The sequence below is a fragment of the Lethenteron reissneri genome, chromosome 9 (assembly GCF_015708825.2).
Source record: "Lethenteron reissneri isolate LAM-NWPU_2019-01 chromosome 9, ASM1570882v1, whole genome shotgun sequence".
NCBI classification, from domain to species: Eukaryota; Metazoa; Chordata; class Hyperoartia; order Petromyzontiformes; family Petromyzontidae; genus Lethenteron; species Lethenteron reissneri.
The window spans coordinates 11,458,139-11,463,760 of NC_083787.1; the positions used below are offsets into that span (position 1 = coordinate 11,458,139).

At 51.0% G+C, this 5,622-nt stretch overlaps 1 long non-coding RNA gene across 1 annotated transcript; it reads right to left on the bottom strand.

The window, feature by feature from the left end:
• Positions 1-3,781: 3,781 nt before the first annotated feature.
• Positions 3,782-5,243, bottom strand: LOC133340344 (uncharacterized). The gene is made up of 3 exons (XR_009754890.1): positions 5,063-5,243; positions 4,427-4,581; positions 3,782-3,912 (listed from the first exon to the last, which is right to left on the bottom strand). It is a non-coding gene; the product is annotated as an uncharacterized LOC133340344 (long non-coding RNA).
• Between the last annotated feature and the right edge of the window lie 379 nt (positions 5,244-5,622).

Here is a 5,622-nt window from a genome sequence, read left to right on the forward strand (position 1 = left end):
TCCCAGGTTGTGTACATCAGAGGTGGCGATCCTGACCCTCGTACACGGACAGTTACATAGCGCCCCTTGTCTCCTCCCATCACCCAGCACCACCCCCCCCCCCCCCACAACGTGATCCCTCAAAACCAACTGTGATTGGCTGCAGCAGTTTTTTTCACAGCCACCAGTCTTTTTTATAAAAAGTGCCACTTGGAGTTTGTTGAATGCGCTGAGTGTGGTTCAAGCGGCGGCCGGGAGTTGGTGGGGAGTGGCGGTACGGTTAGACTCGTCGACCCGCACCGGTGTGGCTCAATCGCCACGCGGCGTCTCAGTGAGACGAGATTTCACCGCTCTCGTCGAGCACGTGGCAAGTAACCAATAGAGGGGTCCATGCCAGGTAGCCATGGGCGCCCATGAAGACTAATATCTGAGGGGGCAAGCAATATACCCTGCCCCCTGTCCCTGCGAGCATGGGGTCTCTGCCACACCAGCAGTGTGGGGCTCATCGTGATGTGCTGCTCACAAGTGCAATTTTTATGCAAAAGACTTGTTAATGCGGTCAAATGAACCTTATGGCGGGACCTCAGGGTGCCAAATAAACGGAAGTAAAAATCAGAAGTAAAAAAAGACGTATAATTGCGACTCCATCCCACCGCGCACAAATGCCACAACCCACCTGGCGCGGATTATTCTGTTGTCATGTCGTACAAGCACAGCGAGGACGAATGCGCAGAAGAAACTAAACTTTGAAACTTTGATTAGCGCATTGTGTCGAGCTCGTCAAGAGGAAGAGATTGCCATATTGTTCGCCTTCAACAGCAACAACAAAAAAATCTCCAAAGGTGCCCGCACTTGGTCTCTCGCCCCTCTCTAGTGCGGACTCTTCGTGCACAGCAATTGAGCGGCGAGGGGGCATTAGCGCATGGAGAAGGTGCGACAAACTGAACGGAGGTAAATTACTGGAACAGCAATGGCACTGCGCTCAGGTTATCTCAGCCTTAAAGGAGTACCCGTTGTGATGTGGAAATACCAGCACTGGGGAGACAAAGGCGGCCGAGCGTGGTTGTTGGCCACACCACCCCTCGTGCTGTGTGGGCGTTCAAAGGTGCTCACTAACCGGACTTGTACCAACAATCTGTTAAAGGCTACACGGGAGTTTTTGTCACCGCGACCGCCTGCTTAGCTCGGCACGTTTAGTAGCGCAGCACACAAACCGCTCTGCCACCGCTCGCCTATAATGAAGATAATCGATTATAATTGCGTGGAACATAATGTTGTTTCTGCTGCTTGGAGTTGTTCGTGATTTATCGTAATGGGTGTGGCCAGCGTTAGAGAAAATAATTACATTAATTGTTTACAGCTTCAATTCTTGTCGCTTTAATGCTTAGCGATATATAATGTGCAGTCATCTCTATTACAAGTGGTAACTGTGAAGGGGCATTGATGCTGTGGTGGATGGGACACGTGCGTAGAATGGAGGAAAATAGGGTAAGCAACTTGAAGGTTGGGAATAGCACGTGGCAGGAAAGTGTTGTGGGAAGGATCAGGAGGAGGAGGTTGAGATGGGCGGGACACGGGTGGAGAACGAGGGCAATTTACCACGCCGGGCATTGGAGTGGCACCCAGAAGTTGGGCGATCATGAAGCAATCATCCTCACTGACCTGCTTCCGCTCCTCCCCTACAACCCATCTCTTCTCCCGACACCAGGGCTTGGCAACCTGCGGCTCTGGAGCCGCATGTGCCTCTTTAGGGACAGCTTTGTAACATTGTTTATTTATTTAGGACCCACCCTCTCATATTGACGTGCATTGCAGCTCTTGAAATATTGAGGGAGGGGGTTGTTTTCCGAATAAAAAAAAATATTCTTGTTATGTTGGATGATGACCCCTGTCCGAGTCCATCCTGCTGCTACTTCCAGCCCCCACCCCCCTATCACTACCCCAACCCCTATCACTACCCCTATCATTACCCCAAACCCTATCACCACCCCTATCATTACCCCACCCCCTATCATTACCCCTATCTCTACCCCTATCACTACCCCAACCCCTATCACTACCCCAACCCCTGTATCCACCCCTATAGCTACCCCTCCTTAACCACTCACACATGTCCGATCACCATAACTACACCAGCCCCTTTAATAACCCATCATCTTATGTTATAATTGTTGTAAAGCACTTTGGAATAAGCCGCTATATAAATCTATATGAAATAGGAAAAATAAGAAGACCTTGAGCCAGACTGTTACCATCGAAAGACATCGGAGGTGCAGTGTCGTATCCAACAAATGCGGGAACTGGAAGAAGGAAGCAAGCGATGGCGATGCGCGTGGCTAAGTAAACGCCACTGGCCACGAAGATCTGGGATTGTTAATCACGAATACTGTCTCTGAATGAGTTCAACTTCTACAGGCGACATCAACAACGTCATTCCCCTTCTTCACGAGTACCCGCAGTCCAGTGACGTTACGGCGGTAGCGTTCTTGTCGATCGCGCCTGAAGTCTGTCCATGACATCGGCTCTGTAATGATTATTCTCCACCACCCACATCCCGTCACGATTTTTGGTCCCCATTCGATTTGATGATTCTGATAATGATCATCTTATGATGATGAACACGATCGTGGTGATTGACATGTACGTTGAACTTCTTTCGCACCGTGCGTAGCCAACCGCGCTAGTCGGAGGTGCGGGGAAGGACAACAAACTAAACATTTAACAGTGAATAGCTTCAGGGGCTTCCTAATATCGGAAGAAAGAGTGCTCCAGACGGCCACACAAGCGGATCTGAAAGTGTGCGATGCAGTGACCGTCTTTGTTTGATGGCTATCCAAAAGCCACTGCAAGGATGACCAGAGGTCTCGTGATGGTTTATGCTCCTTGACGAGATCAGCAAGGAATTTGTGGTATATTTGTGGCAAGCACTTTGTGTGTAATGAGTGCGACTTTGATGATGAACACGCTCATGATAGTTCACTCGATCACGATCATGGTGGTACCACTCTTGATGCTGATGATGGTGGTTGACTCATGATGTTGATGATGGTGGTGATGCTGAAGTCTCAGGGCTCACACTGGAAGGTGGCTCCCCCGTGCACCTGCAGCAGCTCCGTGCAGTCGAGGCTCGCGATCAGCGTGAGCTCCCCGGGGCGCTTGAGAACCACGGGCACGCGCACGCGGCCGTGCCCCTCCACGTCGCTGCGCCGAGACAGACACAAAGACAAAGGTCCCCTGTATAACCTACGGCAAACTGTTGGGGCAAGTACTGCGAGCACCTGTTAAGGCCGGGATAGGCACACGAGCGGGTGGTGTGGGCAGCAGCACGTCTGACCGCCTATTGTACCCCCAGGGCTGAAGCTTGCACACACTGCCCAAGATAGTTATTTAAGGCTGAATCGACCTAGGGGAGGCCCAGAACTGGATCGCGGGTGCATAACAAATCACGCTCACAGCTACACTATTGTGAAGCGAAAGACACATACGGGCACGTGTCATCAGCAGCAGCGTGAGCATCAGGTATAATGGTCACTAAACACATGGACAGTATTGTGAGATTGCGTTAGCAGTGGTGCATATGCACGCAAAAATTAAAACTCTCAATCGTCAATAACATCCTGGTCTTAAAAGGAAAATTATATAATAACGGACGTTTCGGGTGATGATCTGTCTTCATAGCAAATGTGTTTGGTTCAATCGATAACACGTGTGCTATGAACAAGGGCAGTTGCCCGAAACATCGTCTATTTCCATTTGATCTTGTTATGATCGTGAACTTGTGACGACGGCACCATACCCGACGAGTATGTTGCCCGGCGCGTGCACGCCGGCTCCCTCCACGCGGACGCGCACGCGGTGCAGGGCGTGTGCCACGGGGTTCGTGAAGCAGAGCTCGGAGATGAGATCGCGACCCACGTGGGTCCCCTCCATCACCTGTGGGGGGATATCATACCATCTACCACTGCACCATTATCAGGCAATCACAAGCACAGCTTCTAGCATGAAACCACTATCATCATCTGACACTATCATCGAACATCGCACTATTATCACACCATCACACAAACACAGCTTCGAACATCACATTACCACCATCATCATGATCACACTTTAATTTAACATCGCATTTTCATCATCACACCATCAATTACCACCACACCATTATCATGCCATCATCATCACACCATCATTAAACCATCATGCCATCGCATAAACACCTTCGTTAAGCACTGGTGTCTACGTACATTGCGAAATAAGTTCAAAATACATCTTACATCACAGCATCATCTAACATTATACCATCATCATGCCATCATAAACACACCACCACCTACCATCGCACCACTGTGTCGGGTGGAGGAGGATTTATGATACCCAAAATAAATTTTGAGACGTATAGTTGTTGCTGCTGTTGTTATTGTTGATGCTGTTGTAATGTGCCACTCACGTGCAAGCGTGGGGAGCGCACACGGGTCACGTGCACGCGCGCGATCTCGGCGACCATGTCGAGCACGCGCGCACACGCCACCAGCACGAGTGCGAAGTGGTCCACGGCCAGGTGCAGGTACTCGCTCGCGGGCACGCGCACCAGCACGCGCCGCTCTGTGTCGGACAACAAAGACAAACATTCCCTCGTAAGAGCCTTCAAACAAACTGTTGGGGCAAGTGCAGTTAGCAAGCATCTATGAAGGCCGGGACGGTACATAAACACGCATGCACACATGTGCACTTAACTATAATACTCATATAATTGCCCTCATTCTCTCCCTCCCCATCTCCATCCTTCCGTCTCACCATCGTGCGGTCCCAGCTCCAGGATGGGCCTCCTCCTCTTCAAACCCGCCCAGGTTGGCGCCCGTGTAAGTGGCCTCGTGGCCCGCACGCTCACGCGGTGTCACGTGCTTGTTTTCGCCACGCGCACCTCGGCCGATAATTCCCAGCCCAGCGCAGTCTCCTCAAGAACTGGCACTGTCACCTCGGGGGGTAGTGGGTCCCCACCCGGGTCCCTGCCCATTGGGGCCCCAATAGGGTCCCCGTCGGGGGATACAATCAGGTGCTCATCGGAGTTTACAATGGAGCGTACATCCAGAACCCTGCCAATATCCGCTGCGTCTCCTGCCCTCTCGACCCCGCCAGGACGCCGCTCGCTTTGTCCCCCCAGGAGGACCCTGTCCCTCCTGTCTCCACCTCGTGGGGTCGCCTCTCTGCACTCCCGCGCTTCAGCAGGCTGAGTGCTTACACCACCACGCGGCGCTCCTCCTCGGAACCTGTGGGGGTGGACGAAGGTGGGTGGAGAGGGGCATCATCATTGTCAGCAGCAGATGCAGCATCATTATTATTTCAGCAGCTACAGCAATAGTCGCAGCATCGTAATCATCATCTAAAGTACCACTACTTAGCAGGAGCACTATCATCACCATCTTCAACTTCCCCAGCCATCACCAGATTGATAGTTCCCTACCATCACCATGCGTAAAGACATTAGCATTATCATCACTATATCCTGCATATCCTAATCTCAATATAATTATCGTTAAACATTATAATCAACATCATATCGATGATTGCACACTTGTAAATTGTTCTAGTTGTATTCAATAAAAATCAGTCAACATTTGCATCACTAGAACATTCCGCGCCACT